Genomic DNA, 17405 nt, shown 5'->3' with positions numbered 1-17405 from the left:
TCTTGCCATTGAATCAGTATTCAAGCATTTAATGTAGAAAGAAAAACAATATTTATGGCGATGTGTCTAGTGTTGCAGTTTGCATTGATCATTTCAGGTATGTAGGAGAGCCAGTTACAGTTTTCCTATAATTTAAAGCTTAAAAAACCCAAAAGATGGTCAGCTTTTTCCAATCCAGTGGCAATGAGATGCATGAGGTTAACTAATTTAATTCTATGTAAAATTTTTGGAAGCAGGAGTGGCATCCTCTTTCTAAAGAACTCTATGAACTTTGAGAAATGGCAATAGTTATAGAAAGGCTTCAGGTTTTTTATTTATAGAGTCCCTATGAGTCTTACTCGACTTGATGGAAATCAGTAACAATGCCAACATGTAAGGATTATGAACTTTTATTTCCATTTTAAAAACAGAAACAGCACTGTTATTCAGTATTGTATGAGAATATATTTTTGCCAAAATCTATACCTTATGAATTCTCACTTGGTGGATTCATGAAAATTTGACCTTGCTATTATTGTTAGGTATTATGAAGGCAATTACAACTCATAGGAACTCTATGAATAACAGATCTAACCTTTAACCTAGTATAAAAATATTCTCAGAATTTCTACCTTACACAAATCTCATATTGCAGTAATTTGTGTCAATCTACATTGTTGAAGATGTTAGCATGGTCAATAATCTGCTAATCTTTCATTTAAGGGTAGAATTATAATCTTCCAAATAGCTCATTACTGCCTTTGTAAATGTAATTCTTACTTTACAGGACACTGAAAAATTGTTCCCTAGAAATAGAGAATTTGCTCTACTGACAAGATCTCCAAAACGGATTAAATTTTAGCTTTTAAAAGTTAAGGACCAATGTGTTTTCGTTAGCATTTCTCCTCAGTCCATGTTAATATATTTATTTAAAGAAAAGAAAAAGAAAAAAAGGGAAGAAACTCTCTATGTACTTAATCAGGTTGGAGTAGGTTATTTGGTAGCTGTCACTTGAAATGGATGTAATGTCACCTCTTTGTGAATGGATGAATGTGTAGTCCTTAAATAAATGATAAGCAAAGACTAGCACCCATAAAGTGTAAAGAAGGAAGTAAAAGAGTGGAACAGACAGTACAAAAATAAATAAACGTGTTTTTAAATTACAATGATATGGATCTGAACTACTGTTAAGTTTGTTTTACAGCTTTGAACAGGTGTTTTACTTGCTTCCGTTAATAACCAAAATAAAACAAATCTCTATTTATTAAATATGTATTTGAACAAAAATTGTTGGGGAAAAATTACAGAATAATATCATACTAGAAATTTAATCTACCTAGGAAACAAAGCCAACATGATGTTGAATAGCAATCAAATCTCTTGACTGATAGAGTTGCAAACTACGGTGCTCAACATAAAGATGACTGATAACCACTTACATTTGAAAGTTTGCTATTTGACCGTCCTAATAGTAATTCAATCTCCTTAAACAGGCTCCTGACAGAGTCTACCATACCTCTTCTGTTTCTACCATCCCATGGTCTTGATTCGTAATTTTTCCTGTTCTGATTTTATCATAATAAAGTCACGGTATACACATATTTTACAAATTCAAATCTATTTTGATGCTACTACATCAGTCATTACTGAACTACTGAGACCCAACTGGAAGCCTATGTTTATTGCACAGACAAAAAAAAAAACAAACACATCATTTAGGTGCATTTTGAGTTGTTTTTTCTTTACTTAGGCATGGTCTGGCAATTACATTATGCACAGGGAAGGGATGAAGACAAAAAATAAAAATAAAAGACAATAAAAGAAGAGACAGAGCTCACAATCTTGAGTTAACTTTAAAATTATAATACTATCCCTTTCATTCATCCCTTTTGTCAGAACAAGATACAGCAACTAAGTATCTTATAGGAATTTTGTATCAACTTCTTCATCAATTTTTAAAGACAGAAGAATCAAGCAGAGAAAGAAAAAATAAAAGGAAAAATTTAAAACCAAAATAGTAAGAATAATAGATTATAGTTGCCTTTTCACTATATTCTTACTGTAAACATTAACATTAAGCAGATTTGCTTAAAGGGTAAGAAAATAAGAGACTTTACAGACTTGAAAAAATGAATTATGCAAGTAAAAGACTCATAAAGAGAAATCTCTTACTGTTTGAAAAATCTATGAAATTGAAATTCTTACATTTTTCTATTTTCTAAAATATAGATCAGTTTAGAATACTAAAGTTACCTCTGTTTTTGTTTAATGGTATTCTTACATAGAAAAATTAGACAAATCCAGGAACAGTTGCAAGACAAATCCAGGAACAGTTGCAAGAAACTACCCTAAAATTGAAAATCACTTCTACTGATGTCAGATGAATCATTCACCTGTTCTTGTATTGGTAGTGGCTAACGGCTGAGAAGGTGCAGAATTTATAAAGTTGTGAGCTTTATAGATAATCTCTGAGGGAAGGCTGGAGTCTGGAGAAAGTAGGAGTGTTGGAGACAGGCAGAATTACTACACATTTTTTAAATGATGTCAAAGAGAGTGTTATTTTCCCAGAAATCATTCCATAATGCTGAAATCCATCTTCTTATTTCTCATCAAATCTAGAAGTGCTTTGAGACATCATTATACGCACAACTGTTATGAGTTCTTGCTGAGTGATGAGTGATAAAAGACAGGACAGAACCCTGCTACCAGACTCTTCCAAACTCGTCTGAATTTTGGCTGCCAAAACCACTGGAAGCCTAGGTAACTCTCCAAACCACAGATGCTCTTTTATGTCTTGTAATGAAAGATCCACCTGGTACTTCCAGGTACCAAATACTTTTTCTGTGACTACATTTAAATCTGAAACTTAGATAACTCTAAATCAAATTATTACAAGTAAATTATTACAAGTAAAAATAGGCATTAAATAATAAATTAAATACATTAAATACCAAAACCACAAAATAGCTAATTTTACATATTGTTGTTGTTGTTCTATGCAATCAAGTCACCTGCAACTCATAGCGACAATAGCTCTGAAGCCTGCCCTATCCTGATCCACTTTCACTGACTCTATCACACTTACCTCCATTGCCTCAGTTACTGTATGAGTCCATCTCATCCAGGGACCTCCTCTCCTGTGCTGTCTCTTCACCATTCCATCCATGATGACCTATGCCCAAAGTCTGTGAGATGGAGCTTCAAAATCTTAGCCTTCAAGAAGAAACTTGGTTTCACTCCCTGAAAGACAGATTTATTTGTTTTCTTGGATGTTCATGGTATGTTAGACTCTTCTCCAGCACTGCAACTCAAAGGGATCAATTCTTCTTCTGTCACCCTTAGTCATTGTCCAGCTCTCTTGATACATAGCAAGTAATTACAAAGACCATGGCCTGGGTCAGGCCCACTTTAGTTTTTAGACTGACATCGTTGCTTCTCAGTACTCTAGAGGGGTTCCTGACAACAGATTTTCACAGTACAATTCACCTTTTGATTTCCTTAGTGCTGATGCCAAGAGTGTTGATTGTGGAGCCAAACAAGCTGAAATTGTTAACAACCTCAATATCTTCTCCATCTATCATGGTGCTACCAATTGGCACAGTGGTTACAATTTTTGTCTTCTTGATGTTGAGCATCAATTTGTACCGAAGACTACAGTCCTTGAACTTCTTCAGCACATGCTTCAAGTCCTCCTCAGTTTCATCAAGCAAGGTTGCATCATCTCCATAGTATAGGTTGTTGATGGGTTCTCCAATCCTGATGCCACATTTCTCCTCATAAAGACCAGCCTGCTGAATGATCAGTTCTGTATAGATTAAAAGAGTATGGAGACACATCCCTAATGCAGTTCTTTTGTGATTTTGAACCATGCATTGTTTCCTTGCTCTGTTCTGAGGACTTCTTCCTGGTCTTATTATAGGTTTCTCATGAGATTCTTATTCTCCTCAAGATTAGCCACGATTTTTTGTGATCCACACAGTCCAATGCCTTTGCATGGTCAATGAAATACAGATAGACATTCTTCTGGCTCAGAGTAGCTGATGAATTAGAATCATGTGACTTCAAGATTACAATGTACCTTCTTACCATTAATCCACGAAAGCTATCCACTTGGTATTTTCAGGTACCAAATACTTCTTCCATGACTATGTGTGTATCTGAAATACAGATAATTTTAAATCAAATGATTACCCATAAATATTACAGTACGGGGGCAATATCTACATTAAGATACTAAAACCACAAAATGGTTAATGTTACTTGTTACTGTTGTTGTTATATGCCATCCAGTCTCCTGTGACTCATAGCAACATATTATATAATTATATATCATTAATAAGTTTATATGTAGGTACTCCGGTATATAAAGGGTTGGATTTCTAATCCAAAGATCATACCACTGGTAGTTTAAGTCCACCTCAAGTTCTGGAGGTGAGATTCTGAGGGAAATCTCTTTCTGTAAGATTTATAGTCTCCAAAAAATCCACTGGAACATCAACTATAAATCAGTTCTGACTCAATGTCAAAGGGTAATCTATCTGTCTGTCCGTCTATTTACTGACAGAGGGAGGTTTGCACTTAATGTTATGATATCTTAGCCTTCCTTCTTCTCAAGAAGACTTTAAGACAAATTCTCATATTAATTTTGTATTCAGTTAGAATCTGTGGAAAAGCATTCTTGGGAAGGAGTATAAGACAATGGAGTTATATAGTTGGGAGGAAAGTGCACCATGTAAATGAATTTTGAGCTATTATCTATCCTATCAGAGCCTTCTAAAAACACAGTGGGCATGTATCTCAGATTGCTATCCTCTGAGAAAGAAAACTGACGTTTTTATCTATTACTTTCATACCACTAGACTCTGTTGACCAAATTAGACATTCACTTCTCTCCTCTTCTGGGTTGTATGTGCCTGAGGATACAGAAAGTCTCTATTCTGACCCATTTTTCTCATTTCTGAGGACCCACATGGCATGGAGTGAGAGATTTGATATGGTATAGAATGGAAATAATGTACTAACCAACACTGCCTGTGCAAGGTTGGAGTAATATTAATTTCCAATCCTTTAGTACCAAAATATGACTCTCTTTTTTCAGAAACAAGAAAATACATTTCATCCATTATCCCCTTATTGCCACAGCTTATAAAGCATCAACATCCAAATTACAAAAAAAAAAAAAAACCCAAACAACTTAAGCCTCCTTGACCTTCTTGCCAAGAAAGATTTCCTCTTTTACTCATCTCAATTCATATCTCAATCAATATATAGGGAGGTAGATAAATTGTCCTATAAGCAGTGATTTGAAGTTTGTTGTTTCTAGCTCTATCTGTGTTCTGGGAGAATGGCAAGCTAGAGCTATGACAAGGTAGATCTGTGACCTCTAAGCAACAATGAATTGTTGAACAGTGGTTTTCAAACTCTGGAGCATCACTGTCAACTAGTTGTCAGGTACCATTGAGTTGATTTCAAATCATAGCAACCCTACAAAAGGCATACTGAAACTTTGCTCTATCCTGCATCATCTTCATGATCTCTTTCATGCTCAAGTTCATTGCTGGAGTCTCTGTTGGAGTCAGTCTATCTCACTGAGAATCTTCCTCTTTTTTTACTGATCCTCTAATTTTCCAAGCAAATGTATTTTTCCCCAAGTACTGGCCCTTCTTGACCGAATGTCCAAATACCCGAGATAAAATGTTACCATTCTTGCCTCCAAGGACCACTCTGGTTGCACTTCTTTGAGAACAGATTTGTTCATTCTTTTGGCAGTCCACAACATATTCAGTACTCTTCACCAATAGCACAACTCAGAAGTGAAAGTTCTTCACTAAGAAGTCCAGAAGCAGCACTAGCTAGTGCATAGAATATATCCTTTATTTAAAATCAAAACATTAGTGAACCCAGATTGAGGCTCAATTGTCATCAGGAAAGAACACAGACAAGTTCTTGTTGTTGTTGAGTACCTTATAGATAAAACCAAGCCATAGCTTACCTTCCAATGGATTTTCAGATGCAGTTAATCACAGGAGGTGATTGTCCATACAAAGACAAGAGTAGGTTATTTATCCACCCTACATTGGCCAGTTGGGGTTTTTCAAAGCAGTTTGAGGGACCTGGGGTCACTTTTTTATTATTATTGTTTCAGCACACTGTTTTATCTCCTGTTTATCCCTAAACCATGTTTCTATTATTTCAGCATCCTGTTTTATCTCCTGGGATGGGTCATAAATCCATTTTTAGGGGTAAACATTAATCACATTAATTATTTCCTGGAACAATAATAAAGCTGCCTTTAAGCATTGTTCTTTGCTCTCTGATCCCTTTCTTGAGTTGATGGCCTTACATTTGGTGTGAAGACCTAATATCTGGCAGTGAAGACCTGGGAGATGAGTTAAGGTGTGCTGCACTTCTGCACTCCTTTGAGATGAGTTTGATGCCCCCTTACTCCCTCTTAAACCTACCAGGACTGCATGGTGTCAAGATGCTCAAATGGCAATGTATTGCCCCTTTCCTTCCTCTCTTGTTCTGAGTCTTGTCTGCTGTCTGAGTGCTTTGAGTGTTTGTGAAGAGACTCCACAGCTGATGCTACTCCGAAGTCCTGGAGTTTGATTGGGTCCTTACCTGTGGTTCTGTTGTGTTGTCATCTGACTTGGTGGTGATTTGGGGGGATCCTCTAGGGACCTCAACCAGGCCTGGGATTTATACAGGTATGTTTATGCTAAGACACACTTGACCCTGTGAGAGGCACAGCAAGAGGATTACCTGTATGGACTGAGGGACAGACCCTCTGTTGTCTACTTTTATCCATTTTGTGTTTATGTTCAGTCATCAGTAGTGTCCCCTTCCTTTAAAAGTTTTCCTTAAAAAAAGAAGCTTTCCTTTATCCTCTTCCCCCTTCCTCTCCACTTTCAGACTTCTTTTCTTTTCTGACTTCTCTCCCTCAGAAAGACCCATTTACTCATAAAATGTCCCAGGCACAGTTAAGAACAGCCCCAGGCATTTTGCCTCCAGGCATTTTAAACTCCCTTAGGATTCACGTCGTTTCTGGACTCCTGTCTGGGCATACATAGAAAAATAACAGATCTGTGTCAGAAGGTCCACCCATACCAAGTAGTGCCAGTCGCTTTTCCCATAGGCTATTGATTGCACTATGGGATGCCCACAATGTCTTTAGCCTCTCTCTGTATTTGAGACTCACAGTTTCCAGGGGACACCCTGAAATCTCAGTTGCCTCACTCATAGATCTGAACACCATGAGTAGCCAAATATCTAAGCCCCCAAGGGACAGTCCCTTGGGCTGTCTCCTCTTGAACCTTTCAGACCTGTGCCTGGCTAAGGACCAATGCCCCAAGAGGCTAATCTTTTACTGTAACCAGGCATGGCCACAATCCTAGCTTGATAACAACTCTCTATGGAATGAAAATGGAAACTTTAATTTTAATACCTTTTGAGATCTTCACAATTTCTACCTGCGGACTCAGCAATGGCTAGAAATCCCATATGTCCAAGCTTTCTTTTACTTACACTCATGACTCCCTCTCTCTGCAAGGCCTGCCAGCCTGTGCAGGTTCTCTTAGACTATACCCCTTCACCAACTAAGTCTCCTGATACCAAATCATCACCTTTCTTTACTCTCTCCCGGGACTCATCCTCATCCTGTCCCACCACCCCTCCCAGAACCGTCCCCTCTTTCTGCTCTGACTAGCCCATACAGACTCAACTAGCCCCACCTGCACATCTCCAGTTGCTAGCCACACCCAGTCCTGCCAGATTGAGTCTCTCCTCTGTCCTCTTTGGGAAGTTGCAAGCGTTGAGGGTCTCATTCACGTCCACCTTCCTTTCTCCCTAACCTGTCTTTCCCAAATTGAAAAATGTTTAGCCTCATTTTCCAAAGACAGACAATCTAATATCAAAGAGCTTAGGGACCTGACCCAGACCTACGATCTCATATGGCATGACCTTTTTTGTTGTACTGTCCTCTACTCTGACACCAGAAGAAAAAGAGAGTGTTCTGACTGCCACTCAGCAGCATACAGACCAACTGCATTTAATAGACAGCTCCATGCTGGTTGGCTCCTATGCTGTCCCCCAGCAAGAGCCAAATTAAACATACCAAATTAATACAGAGGCAGGAAAAGAAGGTCGAGCCAGATACAACCATATGATTCAGTCTCTGTTAGGCAGCCTACATACCATCTCCCATAAAGTAGTCATTTTTATAAGCTCAGAGAAATTACCAAAACTAATGATGAGAACCCAGCCTCTTTCCTTAATCAGGTATACCCTCATAGATCCTACCTCTCCAGCAGGGACCACCATCCTAGTTATTCATTTTATTACTTAATCAGCCCCTGATATAAAAAAGAAACCCCAAAAGGCTGAGGACGACCCCCAAACACCCATTCAATACCAGGTAAACATAGTTTTTAAAGTTTTCAATGACGGAAAGGAACAGGCAGAGGCTGATAGGGAGACTCACACCTGTCAGAAAGTGAGTCTGCAAGCCCAAGCCTTGATCGATACCTTATATCAACAGCAGTAAAGGATCAGAATGCACCTATTCATTCAACAAGTCAGTCCCCATGCATGCTTCAAGTGTGGTAAAATTGGTCATTGGATCAACTGCTACCCTAAACCCAGCCCATCAAGATGGTCTTGCCCAATTTGTGTGACACCAGGCCACTGGAAGGCTGACTGCTTTCGGCACCTATCCTGCGGTAGGGCAGTCCCTCCACCAAACCTGCTTCCCATCTAGGACAACCTTTTAGTTCTGGCTGCTGAAGATTGAAGATGTCCAGGCTTGACAACCCCCATCACCCTAGTCGAGCCCATGGTAATCTTTCAGATAGCAAGTAAGTCCGTTTCCTTTCTGGTTGACATTGGGCTACCTTCTCCTTGCTCCGCTATTTCTCAGCTCCTAATTTCCTTTTCCAGGTTTCAGTAATGGAGATTAACTGTATCCATTTCAAGCCTCTTACCATTCAACCCTTTGCCATTACCTTCAAAAAATGAGTATCCATCCCTTGCTTTCTAATCATCCCTATATGTCCAACTCCATTGCTAGGTAGAGACCTGCTATCTATCTTGGGGTTGTGTTTTGCTGGGAGTCAAGCAGACCCAGTTCTCCTGACCAGCCTTTAGTTCTATCCCTCTTAACACTCCTTCCCTTTGAGCCCCTTTCTACATTGACTCTATCACCAGACATTGTCAACCCTGTTGTATGGAATTTTTCCACACCATCTGTAGCCTCTCACCACCACCTCGTTCTTATTACTCTGAAGGACCCCTCCTCTTTTCCTACTAGACCCTAATTCCCTATCTCCACACAACACTGCAAGGGCTTAAAACCCATAATTACTAACCTGCCTTCCAATAAGCTCCTTATCCCCATAACAATGCATAATACCCTGATCCTGCCTGTTAAAAAAGCTGACAGATATTATCACCTAGTTAAGGACTTATGACTAATTAATGCAGCCATTGTATATTGCTATTATATAAATTAATCAGAACTGGTAGAAGAAAAATGTTTCTAAATTGACAAAATTAGTTGAAGATTTAAGAAACAGATGAAAAACCACAAGCTTTCTCCCAAATTGGCTCGAGAATGCCTCTCTAGTCTGATTTCTTCATTTTCTAGGACCAATAATAATCATAAGTGTTGTTGTTGTTGTTATGTGCCATCAAGTCACTTGAAACTCACCGTGACCCTATGTGCAAAAGCCCTAAACCGTGCTCTATCCTGTGCCAACCTCACCATTTCCAAAATACTCACTCCCACCACCCTGAATTGCTCTATCTCATCAAGGGTCTTCCTCTCTTGTGCTGTCCTTCCACTCTCCCAAACATAATGTCCCTCTCCAAGGACCAGTCCCTCCTTGCAACATGCCCATAGTGTATCAGACAAAGCTTCAGAATCCTTGACTCCAAAGAGCAGCCCGGCTTCCCCTCTCTAGGATAAATCTGCTTGTTTTCCCACTCTTCTCCAGCACTACAGCTCAAAGGCATCAATTCTCTTTCTATCATCTCTAGTCATTGTGCAGCTATCCAATGCATAGCATACATAGCCCAGATCAGGTGCACCTTAGCATCCAGACTGATGTCATTGCTCTTCAGTATTCTGAAGAGGTCCCTGACAGCACACTTTCCCAGTGCAATTCGTCTCTTGATTTCCTGGCTGCTGGTACCAAGAGTGTTGGCTATGGAACCAAGCAAACGAAAACTGTTAACTATCTCCATCTCTTCACCATCCGTACTGATGCTGCCAATTTGTCCTGTGGTGAGAATTTCTGTTTTCTTGATGTTGAGCTTTAATCCATATTGAAGGCTACAGTCTTTGACACTCTGCCACAAGCGCTTCAGGTCCTCCTCAGTTTCAGCAAGTAGGGTTGTGTCATCTGCATAATAGAGGTTGTTGATGAATCTTCCACCCATACTGAGATGACACATTGCTGCTAATACAACCCAGCATCCCAGATGATCATAAGCATATTGTTACTAATTATTCCCTTCCTTTTAAAATTCTTACTTCAAAGAATAAAAGAAATGACCAACTTAATTGTGAACCAGCCACTACTACATCCATATTCTACCCTGACAACTGATCCTGGACCAACTCACTTGCTTCCATCCCCATTCAGCAGGAATTAGCCATAATGAAAATGCATTGCCCCTTATCATTAAAGAGATTGGGATGTTAGGCCAGGAGGATAAGGAAACAAAAAAATGTGATGGCCTCATCCACCTGGCTGAACCATAAACTACAATGGAATGTCCCCCCTACCCTTCCCACTCCCTGAAGTGCCTGCTATAAAAACACACCCAAGTACACCCTAAATGCAAATTCCTTGACGTCCTTTTCCAGACCAAGGAACCTCACCTGGAAACTCCCTTTATAAAGTTGCCTTTAAGCTATTTTCCTGCTCTTTTTCTTGAGTCCATGGGCTTACATTTGGTGTGAAGACCTGACAGATGCTACTATTTTAAATTTCCCTCCTTATAAATTATTGTTGTTGTTATTGTTATCTGTAATAGACTTGCCTGTGGCTCATAGCAATCCTATGTACAACAGCTCTGAAGCCTGCCCTATCCTGAGACAATTTTCCCAATTACTGTATCAATTCATCTCATTTGGGGTCCTCCTCTCCTGTGTTGTCCCTTCACCCTTCCAAGAATGATATCCTTCCCCAAGAACTCATCCCTCCTAGCCATATGCCCATATATGAGATGGAGCTTCAAAATCCTAGCTTTCAAGGAGGAATTTGGTTTCACTCTATCCAAGACAAACTTATGTGTTTTCTTGGTGGTCCATGGTATCTTCAAGACCCTTCTTCAGCACTGTAACTCCAAGGGGTTAATTCTTCTGCTGTCCTTAGTCATTGTCCAGCTCTTTGATGCATAGCAAATAATTGCAAAGACCATAGCCTGGATCAGGCATACTTAGTCTGTAAACTGATGTGATTGCTTGACAATACTCTGGAGAGGGCCTTGACTGCAGAATTTCCCCGTGCAATTCATCTTTTAAATTCCTGACTGCTGGTGCCAAGAGTGTTGATTGTGGAGCCAAACAAGCTGAAATTGTTAACAAGCTTAATCTCTTCTCCATCTATCATGCTGCTACTAATTGACCCAGGGGTGAGAATCTTTGTCTTCTTGATGTTGAACCTCAATCCATATTGAAGACTACAGTCCTTGACCTTCTTCAGCAAGCACTTCAGGTCTTCCTCAGACTCAACAAGCAAGATTGCATCATCTGCATAACGTAGACTGTTGATGAGTCTTCCTCAATCCTGATGCCACATTCCCCTTCATCAAGCCCATCTTACTAAATCATCTGTTCTACATTTAAATTGAAAAGGTGTGGAGACAGGATGCATTTCTGATGTAGTCCTTTCAAGATTTTGAACCATGCAGTGTTTCCTTGCTCTCTTCTGAGAACTGCTTAATTGTCTGAGTATAGGTTTCTCATGAGTACAGTCACATGTTCTGGGATTCTCGTTCCCTTAAGTTAAGCCACAATTTGTTGTAATCCACACAGTCAAATACCATTGAATAGCCATTGAAACATAGGCATTCTGCTGGTACTCTTTTCTTTCTGCCAAGATGAATCTGACACCAGAGATGAAAATGTGAGAGAAATTATGATTGTTTTCATAGTTAAAAAGGTCTTTTCTAGAACCAGCTTGAAATACAATGTTGTGGATGACAGAATAATATACATATTCACATAATACTACTCTTGACAGTATTATATTAATCATTACACTGGATGTAGAATTAAATAGCATTTCAATTTTAGTTTGCATGTCTCTAAAAACAGTGACATCAAAAACATTGTGTTTACAAAAGCCTTTTACCTTTTGTGAAGTGTTTATTCAAGTCTTTGCCTATTTTTAATTGTGTTATGCATAGTGGCAAGAACCTGCACTGAAATCCCAAAGGCACATGCTTTGAGGCCAACAGCTACTCCACAGAAGAAGTATGGGAAATCTCCTCCCATGCAATTAACTGCCTCTGAAACCCGCTGAAGTGTCAGCTATGTCTTGGTTACAATTTTACGGTACACAACAATACAATATAAATTTTTTAGTGGTTTTGTACATATTTACCATAAATGAGTCAACTAAAACAAGATCTATGTATTGGGTATCTATATATCTATAGATTAGAAGTCTAATGCATGTATCTCTGGAATAAAAATAAAGTTCATGGCAAAGATTTATTATTTATTGAAGGAAGTCCTAACAGACGAATCTTTTTATTTGCCCTAGATTCTATTTATTGTTGCTATTAAATGACGTGGAGTCCGCTCCAACTCAAAGTGACCTGAGTGATTTAATGAAAAAGGATTGTGTTGTCAATCCAAAGGCAAACAGTTCATATACACCAGCTACTCCAAATTAGAAAGATGAGCAATCTTCTGTGAGATTTACTGCTTCTGAAAACCTTCTGGAAAGTCAGCTATGAATCAATTCTGATTTGACAGTACATAAACACACACACACACACACATGAAGATATTTATCTACTGTGAGAAAATTATTTGAGACACTGAACTCTATTAACATGGCATCAGGAACAAAGGGAGATTTATCAATAACCTGAATTATGCAGATGACACAACCTTACTTAACGAAAGTGAGGAGGACTTGAAACACTTATTACAGAAAAAAAAATTAACCTTCAATATGAATTGTATCTCAATAAGAAAACAAAGATTCTTACCACTGGACCAATAGGTAACAACATGACAGAAAAGAGTGAAAGTGTCAACAATTTCATCTTACTTGGATCCAAAATTAACATCCTAGGTAATAGCAGTCAGGAAATCAGGAGATATATTGCACTGGGAATGTCTAAAATTAGAGACCTCTCCAAATTATTGAGGAGTAATGATGTCAGTTTGAGGACTAAGGTTCATCTAATTCAGGCCATAGTCTTTCCAGTCATTTGCTATGCATCTGAGAGCTGGACAGTGAATAAGGATGACAAAAAAAAATAATTGATGTCATTGAGCCATGGTTTTGGAGAAGAGCACCAAACATCCTGTGGGCTGCCAAAAGAACAAATATTTCTTGGAGCGGGTGCAGTCAAAGTGATTTTTATAGGCAAAGATGATGAGGCCTTTGCCTCACATACTTCAGGCATGTTACTAGGAAAGGCTATTCCTTGGAGCAAAACATGATGCTTGGAATGAGGAGAGGAAGATCCTTGACCAGCTGGGTTGACTCAGAGACTGCCGCAATGGCCTCTAGTATGTTACAAAGTATGGGGATGGGACAGGTTTCAAATCTATTGTTCATAGGGTCACTATGGGTCATATGTAATTTGATGGCATTTAACAGCAACAATAATATAAAGATGTATAAACATACAAAAATATCAAATTGTTTTAGCACTTATTTTTTATAGTTCTAATTATATTTACTTAGTGCTTTGATTCTATACAGTTATGGAGGTATTTTGTGGTCTTCTATATTTATTTCTTAGTAATATTTACTCTATTTTCACAATGTAATGATTGCTAAATTACAATAATTTTAAAGCCAAGTAATCTAAATTCTTTAAACATATTTTGGATATGCTATTTATATAAATTTATAAGTAGTCAATTATACTACATCCTTGCTGGAATTTTTCATATTATTGCCTTAAGTCTATTTAAAAACTTATGGAGGAAGGACTCATTGATAATACTAAGTGTTCAGTTTGCTGCATGAATGATTTATTTCCATTATCTGAGTTTTGGAGAAATAAAAATTAAAATCCCACTGCTGTCAATTATAACTCAAATTAAACCTTTATCACTTTCTGCAGATGGTAAATCTTTACAGGAAAGGATTTTCCATCTTTCTCCTTCAGAACCACAGGTGGACATGAACTACCAGCCTTTTTGGTCATCAGTCCAACATACAGCACATTCTGCTAATGATAATGTTAATCCTAGGTTCTGCATAGATATCTCTGTTATAGTAAGGAAGTTCCCTTTCCTAGTTTACTGGTAGAAGTGTTATTTTTTTTTTTAAATTCTGTTGAGTCCCTTTTTTAGTATCAGTTGAAATAACCAAGTGGTTTTTTTTTCATATTTTCCTTATTATGGTGAATTATATAAATTAATTATCAGTGTAAAAGGAAACTTTCTGGAATCAGACACACTGGCTTTGAGATGTTAACCATTTTTATGCACTGGTGGGTTTGGTTTATTAAAGAATTTTGTATCCAGAAACTCTGTGAACTTGGAGAAAAGATGGAAGTTTTGTGTTCAAGACTTTTGTTCACAGTGTCTCTATGAGTCATCTATGACTCTATGGCACTTAACAACAACAACATTGATAATTTGGTCTTTGTTTGAATTGTCATTGTCAGATTTTAGTCTCAATTTCAATTTAAGTTAAAAAAATTAGATGAGAAGATTTTCCTTTATATCTTAAGTATTTAACATTTCTTACTTTTAAAAATATCAAAATGAAGATAATTGTTTTGAAAACTCTCTAATAAATGTATTTCTTAAAAAACTTAGTTTCATAATTTTACAATTTTGATAGATTGTTTATTTAATATGCATTTATTTAAAAATAGTTATATTATTTCTCAATTTCTATTATTTCTTAAAATTTATTTATTGACTATATATAATTTGAAAATATTTTAAATCTGTACATAAATATAATATAGTGTGTGTATATATATATAAAAAAAGTATATAAAGCATATGTAAAATACAGGACACACGTGTAAAACAAATACATATAAATATATTATTGTTAGGTGCCCTCAAATGGGAACTGACACCTACATGACACTTCAGTAGGTTTTGAAAGGTTATAAATCACATGGTAGGAAATTACTCATTTTTTTTTCTTTCAGAGAAGGTAAGTGGTTTTGAATCATCTGCCTTTGGGTTGACAGCACAACTCCTTACTCACTTAACCATCAAAGCTCCTTTATATAAAGATATATTTGTGTATACATGTACATGTATATACAGGTTTATATATGTCAATGCTTAGTAACATAGAGGTCGATGATTTCATGTGTTTTTTTAAAAGGTAAAACCACTCTCTTTTTATTAGTTTCCCCTATTGTTTTTAAAGGAAACTCTGGTAGCTTAATTGTTATGAGTTGTGTGGCAAGTACAAAGGCACACAGTTTGTATCTGCTAGTTGTTCCACAGGAGAGAGATAAAACAATCTCTTTCCATGCAATTTGCAATCTCTGAAAATCCTTTGGGAGATCAGCTGGAAGTCAGTTCTGACTTGAGAGTATACAACAACAACAATAATCGATTTAAAGTTCCTGAATTAAGAGCTGGATCATAGGTGGTACATAGATAGCCAAGTGAGGCAATAAATATAGCTCTGGATATGGGCTTTCTTTAAGGCTATTGTCCTCACGTGTCCTGTGGGCAAGTGAGCATGGAAATGAGGACTATAGGGAGCCAGGCAGGATTTCTAAGATGCTCCCTTGTATAGAATAAAAAATGGAGCTAAATGTTCTCTACTACCTGATTTGCTTCCCTCATACTTCAAACCTCCTCTTGTCCTGTAAGTCCCTTTGCCATGCCCAGTGTTCTAACAGCAACATCACTAGTGATAATTACAAGACAATAGTAGCTAGTTTCCATGAGGAACTAATATAGTATTCCTACAATATCTTATTTCATGGAACTTAACAAATACATTATACAGCACATACTTGCTGATATGTATTTTATCTCACTACATAATCCAGTTACACAGACATTTGAAATATGTATAATGAAGTTTGAGCATCTTTATTGCCTTTTCTCCAGACACACTTGTTTGTTCTTTAGACAGTTCATGGGTCATTCAGTACTGACTCTTCTTCATTACTACACAGTTCAAAGACACCAATTCATTTTTTCCCTGTCCAACTTTCAGATGCATGAGAAGCAGTTGAAAATGTTGTGACTTACATCAGATGCATGTTAGTCTTTAAAATTATATCATTGCTCTTCAGCACTTTGGAGAGGTTTTTAAAAGCAGATTTTCCAAATGCAGCAAGTGTTCGATTTCTGGGCTGCTGCCACTGTGGGTGTTGATTGTGGATCCAAGTAAAATTAGATAATTGGAAAGAAGGAAAGAAGGATGGCAGACGTACTGGATCTTCATGAGGCGGAAGGCGAGGATTTCGCCATGGATGAGGATGGCGATGAGAGCATACATAAACTGAAGGAAAAAGCAAAGAAACGGAAAGGTCGTGCGGCTTTGGCTCTGACGAAGGGTCCCGGGCGCGGATGCGTGAGGATTTCGACAATGTGGAGCAGAATGGAGAAGAACCCGGACCGCAACGCTCTGTTGAAGGCTGGATTTTGTTCGTCACTGGAGTTCATGAGGAAGCTATTGAAGAAGATATGTACGACAAATTTGCAGAAAATGGAGAAATAAAAAATATCCACCTTAACTTGGGCAGGTGTACAGGATACCTGAAGTGATACACTCTGCTTGAGTATGAAACATACAAGGAGGCCCAGGGCTCCATGGAGGGACTAAATTGCCAGGATCTAATGGGACAGCCCATCAGTGTTGACTGGTGTTTTGTTCGTGGACCTCCCAGAGCAGGAAGAGAGGTGGCCGAAGACGCAGCAGGAGTCCAGACTGGAAGCGGCGCTGACTGGTCATCTGTCATACAGATGTTCATCGAAGAGATTTGACCATGTGGCCTTGGAGATTTGGGCTGGGTACTGTCTGTCTTCCCTCATCACGAATTTGAGCCGGGATATTTTTGAGATTTGCTTGCTGATTTAACCAAAGTCTTCAGATTGTAGCCAGCAGCTGAAAGGTTCTGGAGAAGGTGTCTCAGAAAGAATTGAAATTAGAATTTCTGAGAGATCAAGAACTCCAGGAAGAAGTCTTTCCCAGCTGGCTCTGAAGCTTCACCTGAGAGTTCTGCAGCTTTATGTCTGT

The 17405-nt window shown here is 38.1% G+C and overlaps 1 pseudogene; it reads left to right on the top strand.

Annotated features, from left to right (window-relative positions):
• Nucleotides 1–16586: 16586 nt before the first annotated feature.
• On the top strand, nt 16587–17112 carry LOC102864309 (annotated as a pseudogene).
• The last annotated feature ends 293 nt before the right edge of the window (nt 17113–17405 follow it).

The sequence above is a fragment of the Elephantulus edwardii genome, unplaced genomic scaffold (assembly GCF_000299155.1).
Source record: "Elephantulus edwardii isolate Elephantulus edwardi_28Jun2011 unplaced genomic scaffold, EleEdw1.0 scaffold00070, whole genome shotgun sequence".
Taxonomy (NCBI): domain Eukaryota; kingdom Metazoa; phylum Chordata; class Mammalia; order Macroscelidea; family Macroscelididae; genus Elephantulus; species Elephantulus edwardii.
This window is presented reverse-complemented; position numbering and strand designations above follow the sequence as displayed.